At 37.0% G+C, this 16,872-nt stretch overlaps 1 long non-coding RNA gene across 1 annotated transcript; it reads right to left on the reverse strand.

Annotated features, from left to right (window-relative positions):
• Positions 1 to 314: 314 nt before the first annotated feature.
• On the reverse strand, positions 315 to 16,598 carry LOC136791727 (uncharacterized). Its single transcript, XR_010834333.1, has 3 exons — positions 15,246 to 16,598; positions 8,743 to 8,846; positions 315 to 1,175 (listed from the first exon to the last, which is right to left on the reverse strand). It is a non-coding gene; the product is annotated as an uncharacterized lncRNA (long non-coding RNA).
• Between the last annotated feature and the right edge of the window lie 274 nt (positions 16,599 to 16,872).

Raw genomic sequence — 16,872 nt, forward strand, 5'->3', positions numbered from 1 at the left:
AAGCACAACCACCACGGTAACTCTACTTCATTGCTGCATTTGTACATGAAACTGCACTTTTTTTCCCAATACATTTGGTTGCAGTTTCATTCCAAAACAAATTTAACCACCAAATTCCGTCTATTAAAAAAATACCTTATTACTTTACAGCTTTAAAGTATTCATTGTCTCCACAGTGGTAGAAAGAACTATGAATTATCATTACTTTTTAAACACTCAAATAGCTTTGCTTAAGCTGACTTGAGGGAAGAAAAAAAAAAAAGAAAAAAAAGTGGATTTCCTCCACAGACATTACTTTTTAAGTCCCTCTGAAAATTAACTTTAAACAATGAGTGCAACGTAAGCTTAAAAATGCCTCAGCAATATTCTTTCCACCTTGGTAGTATAAATATTTTGTATGAAAGCACAATAATCACTACTTCAATTTACTCATCAGGAATGTTCCTCTTTTCCATAATGGAGCTTTGAGTAAATTCTTTTTACAAAGAATGTATGAAGTTCCTCAGCAGGTTGAGAGAATGTCATTAGAATCACTTTTATAACCACCAAGCTAAAAACCTTGCCGTATATATTCACTAGGGTTTCCCTTCCCCCTACTCACTCTTTCTAATTTCATTCAGTAATCATGGGTATCAAGAAGCATTGCATACACAGCTGCTTCAATATTGCTGGCCAAGAATTCTGACTTGACCATATACATTTGAAGTTTGGCAGTTACTTGTGTTGCACGTGTTGAACAATGTTTTGTCAGTACTTCAAGTGACATGCTGGTTTCAGAAACAGGTTTAACATGACAATATGAATAGTGATGAAAAGGGCCATTTCTGTAAGGTAAATATCACACTTCTCATGTTATCAGAGATGATGAACACAGAATAATATGTCAAAGCAGAATAATTAGACAACAGAAAGGAGTCAAAATTTCCCAATCACTTATGCTAACACAAGATGCATTAAATGATCCCATGCAAGGAAAAAAAACTGTGAAAAACATCTTACAATCTGACACAGTAGACAAGTCTCGTATGCACAGAAACACATGGTAAAAATACACTAGACTGCAGGACTGAACACAAAATGACAAGCTATACCTTTGCACTGGGAGAGGCAGTCATGAAAGATACATTTTGCTAAAAATCTTTCTTCCCTTGGCTCATTTCCTTTGTTTCAGAAAACTGTTAAGAAAGGAAAGAAAAAATAACTCCCTTGAGATCATCATTTTTTTCTAAAAAGGACAGGTGAGTAAAGCTGAAATGAGTCTGAGAGGTTATTCTGTAACCACAGTAAAATACCCTGAAGCTTTTCTTCGACACAGTTCTATGCCTCTATATGAAGAATCATATTTCCCCAAACGGCAATGTCTTCATTCTGTTCTAGTTCAATATCAGGATAGAAACTATATGAAAAAGAATTAGTACACTTTATTTTAATTGGTATTCAAACTTTGTTTTCTTATTAACATTAATTAAGTGTATTACATATTCTTTCAGGGAAAGACAACCTGATGTGTTTATATTGAACTGTATGCATAGAGTATATGCAAGTATGTGGGTAAATACAGAGAAATACAAGACTGCATAAGCAGTTTGTTAAACAAATCATTTGCTGTTTTAATGTTTACATTTCTTCATTACAATATTGTCAATGCCATGAAAAATAATTTCATGCAACTAAATATGATGGACAGTCTTGTGTCCAGAATTGTCTGGACTTTGTAAATGACTTGGAATAAATCCTGATCCATCCACAGAGGCTAGAGCAATGGTGTTGCAAAACACCACAAACAACCTTCAACTCAACAAATTCTTATTTTAAAGGGGACTTGCTTAGTTTCTAACAAGTGTATAGATTAGCCTATTTCATGGCCACCACAGGCAAAGCATAAAGACATCAACTTTAAACACCTGAGTGGGGATTTTGAGATTGCTAAACAACCTCTTGCTCCTGTTCTGTCATTCCTTTAAAAGACAAATTTATTTTTTTCATGGATGATACTTGACACCTCCAGCAACAGTATTTTAGTTCTACTGCATGTGGACACTAAAGCTGCACAGACACCTAGCAATGTGTGCCCTGCATTCCACGCCTCCCAACTTGCACCTCACTTTTTCATTCCCATTCTAGTATCCAAACCACAACAGAGCTGTTTGTTGAAACTGAAGTATGCTGGCAGGAAGCAGCGCCAATCAAAGGCTACATCAACAAAAAAAAATCAAAAGGTGGCCTGTAAGCGATACTGGCTGTAACAGTTACACGATCACCTATTTCTTACCCGGCTAAAGCAAGACAACTGGGAATCAGTTGTTCATGGCAAATAGCACTCAAAAGAGACCAAAATGACTGTTCAACAGGAATCTAAAAAGCTATCAGAAATGCCAATTTATACATTTTACAAAGTATTTGGCATGGAGCAAATCTATAGTTTAACAAAAATGCCACCTTAAATTAAAAAGGATGATTTTTCAGTATATTGCTTTACTGAGCACATGAATTCCACAAACTTTTATTCACCAAGTAAATCAAATTTGAGATCAAGACATACAAACTGAAACTAATTGTTGGTATGTCAGTTTCTACAGGGTTTTACCTTAAATGGGCAAATTATTCCTAACCAGTACAGGTAATTATTCTCAGAATAATTATTTTCTGAATGAGTTGCTACCATATGTTCTACAAACTCTGATTCAGTCCTCCTAAATGTTTTCTAGAACATGATAGGACTCCTGCAAATTCTTCATAACTTTGAAAGAAAACCTCCCATACAATTGCAAATATTTAAATCAGCAAGAACTAAGAAACAATGTTTCACAGAGCTTTATGCCTGATCTACCATTAAGTATTTTCATCAAATATGATGGCTAGTTTTACTCTAAGTAATAAAAAGCTCTTTCATATAGTGTAATTTAAAGTGATCACATTTTTCATCATATGTAACAACATGTTGTCAATGGCATTTAAGCAACCTCATGAGTACCACAGAGGTTTAACTAAATAATGATCAGATGAAAAATTAATTGGTTAAGTCTTACCATGGATGTCCACACATTAGAGTTAAGTCTGCATTGAAACGTTGCATAAAAATATACTTCTTCATTTTTTTTTCTTTCTTTTTTATTTCTTCTTCCTTTTTTTTTTTTTTAAGTGAATGTTTTTCATTTAGAGATTATATCATGAACAGATGTAGGATAACGTTAATAGTCCCTTCTGGAAACATTAATCACAAGGTTTTACTTATTATTTGGTGTCAGCATTTAAAAGTTAAAGCATTTCCAGAACTGTCACCATTGAAATATTCATTTAGTTTAAAGCTAAATTACAAAACAGTGTGTTTTTGTTGTTGTTGTTGTTTTTACAGTCCCAGCATCTTTTTAAGGCATATGTAAGAAGGAGAATGGCAGACAATGCACTGTTCTCATGGTGACAATGTAGACTGACCGTAGTAAGACTATTTCTACTGTAAAAAGAGGACTGAAAACCGAACTCTACCAAACTTTTTAAATGTTTGAGCAAATTTAGGTTTTCACAAAGGAGATTTTGGTTGCCAGCATGATAATAACATGATGCTTTCAAAGGTGGATTCCCTGTTCCCAGCTCACTCTGCAAACATTAACCAGAATGAAAATAAGGAAAAGTTAGGGTCTTGGTACAAAGAGACCTCAACCTGTCTTCCACATACATTCCCACATGCAAAGCATTGTGCAGGTGAAGCAAACTGTTACTACTTTGAAATTCTTGTTAACCTATGTCCAATAGCTATATTGAAAACACCTAAGAAAGTAACCAAAACAAGTCCATATACTTCTATTTGCAGGTAATAACTTTGCTGGTTACTTCAATGTCCTGGAACTCTGAAACTCTGTATTGTTCTTCAAGCTAAAGATTTGCTATGTATTACCCTGGACAGGTTTAACAAAAAGCTTACACACACATTTGGATCTGCACCATTTAAAAAAAAAAAAAAAAAAAAAAGCAAGCCTGTCCTTAAGGTGTCAATGAAACATAATCAAACATGGCAGGACAATCTCAAAACCTCCAGAATCATTATCCAGTCACAATTGACCATGATGTAAATTAACTGCTTCACAAGAGACTTATTTAAGGTTTTAAAGCAGGCAGATACAAGAAAGACTATTCGCTTGTTTAAACAGTGCTATATTTGTCAGTATTTAGACACTAAGAACTTTTGCTACAACATCCTCCAACACCTCTTCCCTTTTAGAATATACAGGATGAACATCAAATAAACTCTTCCTGGAGATACCTGTCTCCCTCAACTGGCTCTACAATTGAACCTGCGTCAACTAAGCAACATGTTTTTAAAGCGCTCAAGGGATGTGAAATGAATCTTAAAGACTGTTTAGCTATTTACACATCTTTAGTTCTGAAATTCCAGCCTTAATCCTCCTTTCCCTAACTCCACTAACTGGTCCCCAGGATATTGTTCAGCACCTTTGGAGAACAATAGCAGTATGTTAAAGTAAAGATGGATGTGTTTTTGTTGCTCTGTTCAGTAAAAGAGACAGAATCACAGAATCACATCTTCCAGGCTGTACAGAAAAATGACTTAAGTCTGCTCCCTGGCAAACTGGTTCTTTATTTAGTTTCCACAGTGTAATTTTCAAAAACGTCCATGTGAAAATGCAAGCACGTGCACTAAGGATTATTTTGACACATGGTATCCATCATTTGGATTTACTAATTTTCCAAAATAAACTGTTTTGGCAGTTTCCCTGTGCATGTGAATTTTTGAGTAAAGGCAATGTGTAATGTTACAAGACACGTTCATGTGCTGACCTTTCACAAAACCAAAATTGTTAATAAAGCTAAGGTGGTGGGAAGTGCTCCATTTTCGTTTTGGCCACAAGACTAAAACACCCACATTAAAAGAGATACCAACTGTCATTAGCTTGTGGCCTAGTTCTGCCACCTCACATGAGTGATTGGACTGAGGACCCAGTGTTAATGAAAGTTACTTGAACAACAAAATGTTTATATAACCGGATCCTTTCAGAAAATTTATCTTCATAAGACATGCACAAAGCAAGCCCATGCAAATAACGGCAACTACAGTTTATTTCCAGATCTAATTCCAGAGGCTCTATGTTCCTTTAGTTTGGCACAGGTATTTTTACACAGCATACACCCAGTCAAGTTTTGCGTATTCCTTCCTATTCCTGTAATCAGAGCTTAACCCCCTACTTCTATACAATACCCCCTGCTACTTCCCATTCACAGGATATTTATACATTTGGTTTAATGACACAGTGAATTCTTCCTTACTTGATATCTTTTTTAATGCTTTTTATTTCCAGTTAAATAAAAAACACACTGGATTTGAACGTATCCAGATAACAAAACTCCAACCTTTATATATAACCGTCCGGTGACTAGTAGACTTCATGAAATTTAACCATGGTAAAGAGAAGTTAGGACTGCAAATCATGTGAAGCCTCAGCATGCTCCCCTACCAGTCCACAGAACAAACATAACTTCAATTCCCCACTGCACTTGAGTCTCCCTTCTGGAAAGGGCTCATTCCACTGCACACTTTTTCAAGGAAATTTACATAAGATCAGTTTATGTGCATTCTACTTTGACCAAATCATGGCTCACATTTTTACACAAAAGCTTTTACAACACTTATGTATGCTGTCTCGTAAAACTGACCTCTATTTGAAAGAGAGCTCACAATAAGGTCTTTAAACAATACAATCTAACTTTTAAACACATTGAGATAAAACTAACTTTTCTTCATTTAGGCTGGTTTCCTAAGGGGAGGCAGTGTGCACAGTCACATGCTCTATCCTTCTTTCAGTCATTAAATTTTGAACCCACCCACTCATTTCAACTAAATGGAATGGAGACAAAACAGCTATAACACCAAGACATGCTTTGTTATGGCAAACCCTTAAGAATCCTGCCTTGTTCCTTCTTCTTCCTCCAAAGGCAGGAAGAAGCTGCAAAGAAGCAACAGCAGTCACCACCTCCAAAGCACCAGAGAACAGCAAACCTGTCTCATCAGGTCTCTGCTCCCCAGCCCAACCTTAATTTCCCATTCCCTTCTTGGATATGGCCCAAGGTCTGTCCTCCTACACCTCGAGGCAGTGAAATCCAGTTTCCACTGCTGAAAAACCTTTAACTGGTAGTGGGCAATCCTGGTACCTCTCCATGAATTATGCTAGCGAGGTAGAACTTCCTGCTTGGTGTACTCTTAACTTCCACTTTTCAACAGCGGTGGTGTTCAGAACAGGCAAAACACTCAAGGGACTGAAAACACATCTTTTTTGACCCAGTTTCTGGGCACACAGCTCTGGACAAAAAACATTGGAACTGTCAGGGATCTTCATCAATTTAAGTCCATGTTTAGAAAATACCTCTGAAAACATAAAGATAAAATACTAACACCGAGCAACTTTTAACTAGGAATTACTCCCAGAACTAACCAGAACCCTTCCACAGTACTTGTGGCACGGCCTGGAGCTGCACTCCTCATCCTCTCTCACTGGCTGCTGGGGCTGCACAACTCAGGCTGTGCCCAGCCATCGCTAATGGAGTTCCTCACTAACCCAGTATATTAGCACAGCTCCCAACTCCAATCCTTTTGGAAGATGTAAAGGAATTTTATAGAAAGGATTTTTTCCTCCTCCATATAAAATCCATACATTCCAATAAACCAGACATTTAAAAATATCTAACTTTTTTACTCCTTGAAGCTCTGCTCCTGCCGTGAACAATACCAACTAAAAGCACTTCTCTAAGGGGGAAAAATTAATTTATCTTATTAAAAGTATGTTTTATACAGAAATAAAGAAACACTCCTTAAACAGTATACTCAGCCTTTGCAGCAGAAGGAAGTCCATTCTGGAAGAACAGAGAATTTCCCACCCACACAGCCCCAGAGTGTGCCTGCCAAGGACATCTGACTTTGTACCTATTGTATTACTTGACACAGTAATAGGGTTTAGTGATTTTGGTTTGCAGTTTCTGGCAGGACCCCCAAAGTAATTTTCAATTAAAAGATTAAATGCTGGTACTTGTCAAATGTGAAGACATATGATGCCGTAACAATATGAAACAGCTTCCTCACAATTAAATTAATTTCATCAGGTATTTAAGTAGGGCTTGCAAATACTATGCCTTTGGGTAACTTGACTAAATACCTAAATGAAGTGCAATCATTTTTCTGTCATGACTGTGTCTCAAGTGGAATACCAGCTTGGCCTTCAAGTTCTTTCAACTGAATGATTCAAATACATGTAGGTTCAACAAATGTTTGAATATTTCTGTTTCCATTAATAGCCCTTTTTTTGTTAAATTAGCAAAAAATAACATTTTTTCCCAACAAAACCATGCCCCCCCCCCAAAACATGGATATTTTTAGCTATGAATAAAAAATAGTGATGTTTTCAGATAATCACACAAAGAATCAACAGAATCAACAAGTTTGTTGATTTATTCAGGCAGTGTCGAATGAATTAACCTCTCCCCCCTTCCAGGTTAACTTTCCTCTCATTGAAATGTTAGTTGGAATTATTTCTCTTTTATAGGTCCATATAAAATGCTGGGGAAATAGACCACACCTGAGGAAAACACAATAAATAATAGATAACTTCTGGGCATTGAACGCTCAAGTCTTATACCCAGTAAACTCAAGAACAACACCTTTGTAGTCTTCAAGACATATATGACTGGGCCTCCAATTATTATATCTAATTTGATAGAGGAGTGGAAATTATGACAATATATGAAAGCATATTTAGCAGGAATTTTGAAGCAGTCTGGGCCTGTGGCTAAGGCACTGGGCTGGATTCAGAGGATGAACTAAAAAGACTCTTGTAAGTTTCACTGGATCTAACATTTTTGCAAGGAATTAACTTCTATATTTTTCAGTTTCCTCAGGTGTAAAGGGACAATAACAATGCTTACCCTAATTTGAAACGTTATCTGGATATCTGTCAATAGAAAGCATTTCATTTTTAATTTAATTAATTTTCAAATCTATTCAGTTATTCTCAAGTGCTGCACCTATTGTTTTAGGAGGTCAATGCAAAGATGCTATGCCTGGGTCATTGTTTGAATTGTTGCAGGATTTAAAAAAAATAAAGTGTGATTAAAGCTTTGACTCAGCAAAGTCTTACAAAAGCATTCAATGTAAGTGATAGGGTTATACTTGTATTTAAAATTAAGCGTATATATGACTTGCATGTTTAAATGCAGAATTTCAGCTTGGCTGCAAAAAAACATACTGCACACAGAAACAAAGCAAGAGTAAATCTTTATTTTCCTGTGCAGATGTAGGTGACAGCCACCCCCCACCCTAGCCTTGTAACTTGTCCTCTATTCATCAGATGGTGTGTTTATTTTTGCTGTATGTGATGTGACTAGCAGAACTTAGGCAATGAAAACTTTTTAATCAAGTGAAGATCTTTTGAAGAAAAAAAAAGAGAGGACCTGCTCCACTTTTTAGAATGCAAGGTCAAGAGTTATATACACACATTTAGAGACTAGTTTTATTTAGTTAAGTTTATAATTAAGAAAAAGAATCATTTCTTCTTACAACCTGTGAAACCCACTGCCACATAGAGTCACTGAAATAATGTTCTGGCAGTAACAGAAACAAAACCAGGTAAGTATATTATCATTAATAACCTATGGACTTAAGCAGATTGTATCAGATCACACAGCCTACATGAGTAAATCAGAAAGCAGCTCATTTTACCTGATGCACAGAACTAATCATACCTCCAGATAAATCACTGCAAAATTGTATTCTTACGCACTCCCCTACCAGCAGGGTAACAAGGTTTTCAACCAGTAGATACACGAGCAGTCCTGTCTTACAGTACCTAGCAGAAAGAGAGATTCAGAAGTTAGTCTCCTACTATTAGAAGTTGTCACTCCTGCATCACATTGTATGATCAGAGTGCAATAAAAACTAACAGTAAGTTGGAGCGAAACACATCCATTACTACAGAGTAAGAGAGGTGGACAGGTAGCGGAGATTTTTGAAGGGTTAACTCAGCTCACCTCAGTTTTATCAACTTCAGTGGGGGATACTATCTTATACTTATTGCAGAGCAGACACAAGACTGGAAACAGCCCTACCTCTGCAAAACATTCCCCTAGAGACACAGCCTTCTCAAAAGCCCTTAACTCCTTCTTTCAGTCCTGGGAAATGCCTGGTGAACCATGGGATATGTGGTCCTGACTTTAAAGTACTAGCAGCATTTATTAGTGGTGGAAATGAGAAATGAGTTATTCCTACACTACAAGGAATAGGAAATGGGGGAGGAAAGCTAAACTATATATTTGTTCCTGATTTGTTATTTATTTTCCTTATTTTTCCTGCTTTATTTCCTTCCATTCTTTCTCCATACAAGAACAGGCAGAATATGCTGATTTCTTTCCTGCTGTCCAGGCTCAGTTAAAGAAATGCACTAAGTTTACAGGAGGATTAAAACCAAATATGTCATGGGAGAAGGAAGGGATGAAGCACAGATTAGAAGAGAAGATGATACCTGAAATTTAAAGGAGACAGGGCAGTGAAGCTGCCCAGATGTCTTCACCAGTGCAAGGCACAGCTGTAGACCAAGCACTGAACTATTTTAAATGATGAGAAGAAATGGCAGTCAGAACTACTGACAGTCTTTTCTATTCTGCCTCTATTAATTCCTATGTACATGCAAGACTGCTTTTTTTTTTCCTTTCTTGTTTTTTAAGCAAAAGCAAAAAATCAGAACTAGGTTTCTTTCTCCTTCAGAGCGAACAGTAAGTTTGCTTTGTCCATGGCCCCAGCCACACAGCCACAGTAGTTTGCAATATCTGTTGGGATAGTAAAGATATCTTTTGGGCCTAGTAAAGTGATTGTACTCACAAAAATCCTTCAGTTTTCAGGCTATTAGGAAGCACTGATTGAACAAGTAACACAAACCAGATAAAGTACTTTAAGTGGTGGGTAGCATACTTCCAGACCTCGCTGCTACAGGAGGTGGCAAGGACGGAGTGTATCAACAGGTTCAGAAAGATATCAGGCTAGTTCATGGACAACGGGTCCATAAATGGATATACAATGAATATTGGTGGGCTGTACACTCTAATACTCCCACTACAACTGCAGATGCTGGGAAATCTGAGAATGGATCACCAAGTGGCTAGGTTTATATAACTCTATCTAGAGTGTCTCTTACTGCAACTGCACAGAGTTCATCCGATCCAGTAAGACATTTTTCTTGTTATTTAGATGAAATTATGAAAAGATGGTTTTTAAACTATTCAGTAAGGAAATGTTACCTGACACATATACCAAAAACTTCAATTCACTTGAAACAGGTCAGACTATTTGTGAATCATGCAGACGAAGTGGGATGCTAGACGAGAGGTATGTAGAAATCTCAGAATGCATTAACCTGCATTGTATATAGATTAGGAATGCATAAACAAAAGAGCAATATTTTGTGTATAATTTGGAAAATCTGATCGCGTTTACCTAGTGTAATGTGCACTGGTATAAATAAAAAGAGTTTTTCACAATTCAGAAGTTGTCCCAACTGCATAAGTCATACAAAGCAAAAGCTTCACATGCAAAACAATTATCATGTCAAACCAGCATGCGAAGTTTGAGACTGTGGGTTCTACAAGTCTTTAGGAGACATAATATTGAGAAAAACATCACCATCCTTCCTGTGAGTAATTAGCATAGCAAGTTCCCTGAACAAAAGCCCTTCTTTCAAGAGAAGTTCTCCCCAAGCCACAAGGAGCATAGAAATATACCATCTTAAATTTTTCAGGATATATTACAAACACAGCTGTACAAACGTTAGCATATGAAAAAAAAAAAAAGAATTTTAGCCAATTAGCACGCAAATCACCATTTAAAGGCCCCTTTGGTGTCATTTTTTGTTTCAATCAGGAAAATCTAAATTTCAATTGTAACTATTCTGAGATATTTATTTTATGGTAAGCCACTTTTCAAAAGTTTGAATCTACTTTGCTTTCACTGAAAAAGATGTTTCTAAAATAAAACATCTGGCTAAAAGAAGAAGAGGAGCTTTGGCACTGCTGAGCTTTAAAAATCCTACATATAGGAAGCTATGGTAACACACACATCAAAAGGAGAAAAAGATAAGGGTAAAAGCCATCATGGGCTTAATCCTGCCAGCAGGGCAATTGTTTTTCATCTGAAATATAAGTATTACAGCAGCTTTTAGAGGATTTCAAAGGTACAACTCCTCTTAACCAAAAAATATAAAATACTGATGGACATCTATATAAATTTCCACACAGCATATTTATTTTCATACACTGCTGCATTCTGTTCTTATGAACGGGCAGTATTAAGAGACTCTTCTTTGAATGCTGTGTCATTCCGATTAGACCGTGAATAAGTTGACAATTTCATCGATCAGATTTTGGCTGCATTTAAGTTAAGAGAGTCTTTTTAAAAAAAGAACAAGATTATTCTCATTTCAAGATGCCTTCCTTCCCTGGCTGCTCAGAGAGAGAGGCATGTCAGGAAGGACTTTAGCAAAGGTATTTTTGAGAAAGTTGTAAATACAAATTAAAGTGAGAACATGAAACATTTTCTTTGCTGGGAAGTAGAAATGCCTGGTCCATCTAAAATGCATTAAGTGGAATAAATACATTATTTGTACTGTTAACCAGTTAAAAATGAATGTTATAAAAATAAATGGTACCAGAGCATGTGAAAATCTGGAAAACCATGAAATCTGGAATAAAAGTTGACACTGTGGAGCAGTTTCTCCTCTGTACACTTCTTTTAGCTAGTCTTTCAGAGGGGTAATGATAGATGACCCTTAACACAGCTTTAATGCCTTCACTTTCAAAACCATAAGGATTTGTTAAACTTTGTGGCCTTCTAGAAAATGCTCTTTTCCCTACAGCATCAAGAATTGATCTACTGCAGTGAAAATATCTTACTGTATTACTGATTCTCAAGTTTAACCACCGAATTAAAACCAAAATGTCATGCAGTTCCTACGTGCTCTTTTAAACACTGCTACTTAAATGAGAACCAAAGCAGAGTATCTTAGGATCGTGCAAGAAAATATAAAGCTTCTCCATAGGTCTTTACCATCAGCTTTATCCACAGAAAAGCACACTGTACTATTCTTCTAATAAGCTGATCCAGCTCTGTAATAGAACTAGTTAGTCTTTCTTAGTCCATCCCACTATTCTTATTCCAGGACCAAGTTCTTCAGTTAGAAATCTAAACTGCAGATCAAACTTCCTTATGACCAGTTTGCACCCATTTGTTTGTGTTTAATTGCTGTCTTTTGAGCAGCACTGCTTTTCTGACAGTTTTCTCCCATGGATATATTTATAAATCACATCATCTCAAATTTCATTTTGCTAGGCTAAATAAACCATTGCTGATTTAGTTTCTTGCAGATAATCTTATCATTCCCATGATCCTGATAACTCTTCTGTGGATTTATTGCAGCTTGAGTTCCTTTTTTTCCAACAAGGACAATTGGAGTTGAATGTGGTATTCAGATACAGCTTTATTGTGCCTTGTCAGGCACGAATGTGTCTTTGACCAAGTATTTCCAGTTGAAATAATTTCAAATCCTAATTTCCCTTTTGTTCCTGGATCATATTGCTGGCTACCAGTTGTGCTGTGATCACCCAGCATGCTCAGGTTTGTCCCTTCCTCTGTTGTTTTCAAACGAGCTCCCAGTTTAAATGAGAAATTGTCAGTGATCACAAAGTGCCTGACCTTGCACTTCATTCCATTAACTTTCAGCCTGTTCCTATTACTCCCATTCTAGAGGTCATTTATCTCTTACGTAAGATATTCTTGCCCTTTCTGCATCAGCAATGGGTCCCAACTGTATATCTTCATCAAATTTCCTCAACATTCACTGGCTTTTTATGCCAAAGTCATTAATAACAGCATAAAACATCTCCAGTCCCCAGACTGATCATCAAGGAGCTTCATTTGTAACCCTCCTTCATGCCCAGCTTCCCTCAACAGAACCCACTCCCATCTCTCTGTCAGAGCCCCTCATTACTCGCAGTGCCTGTACAAATCCTCACCTCCTACAGCACACCAAGGAATCGCTGCTTCTCTCTAGCAAATGCTTTGCTGCAAAACATCTAGAATTAATTTACTTTTTCTAGATGAGCTGTTATTATAACAAAAAATACCTGTTTAATAGGCTACAATCTAACTTTGGCAAACCCATCTCACACGGTGTCACCTTTTTTTCCCTCCATCTTTAATTATATTTTGTCTTCAATATTTGTTCTCAAGCCTTGTGAGCACATTATATCCCCTGCGGAGGGAGTATGGAGTGGCACATAGATTCAGACACTTTCTGTGAGCCTATTTCTTTTTTTCCCCTCAAGAAGCTCAGTAAATATTGGGAGAGCACAGAACAGTATCTAATCTATCTAATCTCTGCTTTTCTGCCATTGGATTGGAGGACTGAGTTTATGCCACAGAGATTCCTCCATACTTTCTAATTCTAGAGCATTTAATTGTGATCTTTACTAGGAAGAGCTGACAGAGACATGAAAAAGCTTCTACACAATGTGAAATTAAATAATATTTTAACTTGGAAATATGACTGAACAGGGAATGACTAGTCATTATTTTTTCACAATAAAATAATAAAGTATGAATATCAGGTAAAATGTAAAAAAAAAAGTAAAGAAAATTTGTTGCTATAGGATATGAGGAAGTCAAAACTAAAAATGTCGAATGAAAGGGATTTGATCAGTTCATGAAAGATAAAATGTCTATCTATTAAACACAATAATCCAGCACAAGATAGTCTGGAATTGCCAGCTTCCAAAATTTGAGAGGGTCTATATCTGACTTTGCAAGAAAAAGCCTCTGCTGCATTAAATGGATATTTGCTCTGACATTGTGGTTCTCTCTGTAAAACATGTTTGAGTGGAATACCAAATACAGTTAATTCATTTCATGATCTCCAATTATATCATTCATGTTGCTGAAGAGAACTCAGGCTCTTTCATCAATTCATAGGAAATATCCCTTAGAAATTAGTGGAACGCATTTCCTTACTCTAATCATCCACCCACACAGAATTCCAGAAGACTGTACAATCCTATTCCATTCTGCTTCCCAGTATTTCACTCAGCTCTCTACTGAAGTGAACTTGGTCCCTCATCCCTCTCACACAGCACAGAAAGCATTTCATCCCCTAAACAGTTACATTAATTGTGTGATAACAAAACATGAGTAACTAGTCATATATCGAGAAAGAAGTTGACCAATTGTACAGGAAACCTTAGCACTTAGACATACGCAAGTGAAGCGTCTTATGTCCATTACAACCTTTATTTTGACAGTATACCTGTAAGAACTCTCTAGGGTGTGTTGGATCTAACTCAGCCAAAAATATGTTTCCTCCTGAAGCATAATACAAAGTCACAGCCCCCAGAAGGAGGTTGTGGGTGGAAGAGAGATGGGGGCTGTATCATTTTTCTCCCCAAATCAAGGAACTGTTTTGGCTTCTCCTTTGCTGAGGTCATTTTGTGTCTGCATAGATAATAATAAATAAATACACTGTAATCACTGTGGATTTATGAGGCAGCTGAAGCTATTTGGGCTCTTGCAGAAAGCACGGCTGGGAAAATAAGCTGGCAATTTTGTGTGCGTATCACACGCCCAACTAAAAGAAGCTTAAATACGATTTCCCTTATTTATCTATACTTCCAAGTTATAAAAGAAAGATAAAGATATAAAGATATAAAGATATAAAGATATAAAGATATAAAGATATAAAGATATAAAGATATAAAGATATAAAGATATAAAGATATAAAGATATAAAGATATAAAGATATAAAGATATAAAGATATAAAGATATAAAGATATAAAGGATATAAAGATATAAAGATATAAAGGATATAAAGATATAAAGAGGGGAAGGGGAAGGGGAAGGGGAAGGGGAAGGGGAAGGGGAAGGGGAAGGGGAAGGGGAAGGGAAGGGGAAGGGGAAGGGGAAGGGAAAGGGAAAGGGAAAGGGAAAGGGGAAGGGAAAGGGAAAGGGAAAGGGAAAGGGAAAGGGAAAGGGGGGAAAGGGAAAGGGAAAGGGAAAGGGAAAGGGAAAGGGAAAGGGAAAGGGAAAGGGAAAGGGAAAGGGAAAGGGAAAGGGAAAGGGGGAAAGGGAAAGGGAAAGGGAAAGGGAAAGGGAAAGGGAAAGGGAAGAAAAAGAAAAAAAGACCACAACCACAGCTGGCATTAAACCCTTACTGTGTGGGCAGCTGTATAATGTGCCCACTTTGCAGACTTCAGAAGGAGCACTCACAGACTGGTTACAACACTGACAAAGCAAATCCTACTGATTCTCATACACCCTTGGCAACCGGTTCTCCTCCTGCTTATTCTTCTGTCATAAATTAATGTTCTAAATCTACACCACAAGCTACACACCCTGCTGATTTTGTGTTGTGCTTACAAACACAATACAATAATTAGAGGGCTTCTCCAGACGAGCCACCACAGAAATAAACCTCACATTTTGTTTTATTTTGTTTTTCCTGAACGGAAAAGTTCTTGATGTGGCATCTTAATTTGGAGATCTATTAACTGGTGTAGCAAGCTGTTTCTACCTCTAAGATCCTAGCTATTTCCTCTAAAGAAGTTAAACTTCCTGGAGCTTTGAAGATCTTCAATAGAGAAAGGCCAAGGTTCAAAATATTAGAAATAACACCAGGATATTTCTTGAACTGCGTCTTAAAGGTCAATTCACCCAGGCACATCACCTCGTGCGTACCATGATCTGCTGAAGGGATTTTCAAACTCTTATTAAAATTATTGTTATTTTATCTTTGGTAATGCCCTTCCTACCATAACAACAGATTACTGGAAGCTACTAATGGTGCTGTTTCAGTATTAACCTCCCACTCATCTGCAACTTTGGCATTTAGAAGGACATAAGGACCTGCTTTGGGATGACTATCAATGTGCTACACAAGAAATATGTACCTCAGACCTTCTCACACCATTTAATAGCCAGTGTCTTACCATTTGGACTGCACATTCATTTCAATTGACTTACTTATATGAAAACGATATAGTATGTTGCTTTTTCATTTATAAGTTCTCCAGAAGACTCTAGATATTGTCCTGGCACCTAAGCCTTGCAGAGATAAGGGAACACCAGCCATTTCAGTTATGAATGCACAGCTTCTAAGTCGTCAATGACTTTAATTTGCCCTGCTCTCGAACATACACCAGTGAAAATTTCTAGATCTTTCACATACAGTGAAAATAAAGTTTTGACTGGCGTAGCAGAAAGAACTTAACAGATGGAATGAAGAGGATTAAAACTTTTGTAATGGTATTGGCAGCCTTATAGGACTGCATATTCAAAACTGACAAAAAGATATTCTCAAGAAAATACCATTCTTGTAGCTTCCTCAGGGTGACATGTCTCTAAGGGTATGCATAAACAAGGCCCAGAAATTCACTTGCTTAACATGGCATTTCTCTGTTGCTAATGTTACAATCTGAGGTTTCAGTTCAGTTAACTAGAAAGCACTTAAAATTGTCTTAGTAACAGTACTGAATATTAACTATCACAACTGCCACTTCAGGCCCCCATGCTGCACGTGAGTGAGGATGTGAGTCTTAGAGCCTGGAGACCAAACAAGACCAGGACCCCTTCCTCTAAGGATTGCCAAAGCCTGAGTGTACTGACGCGGTTTAAGACAGCAGCACATGCAAAGGGAGGGAACAGCATATACAAACAAGCAGAACGAGCAACATGAGACCACTTAAAGTCATGTTAGTTCTACATTTACGCATTTAATTTTCATGGGTAAGATAAGATGTCATTACCAGGAGCCTAGCTAGCTGTAGGGCTAGCCTTGAATTT

This window comes from Anser cygnoides, chromosome 11 (genome assembly GCF_040182565.1).
Source record: "Anser cygnoides isolate HZ-2024a breed goose chromosome 11, Taihu_goose_T2T_genome, whole genome shotgun sequence".
Taxonomy (NCBI): Eukaryota; Metazoa; Chordata; class Aves; order Anseriformes; family Anatidae; genus Anser; species Anser cygnoides.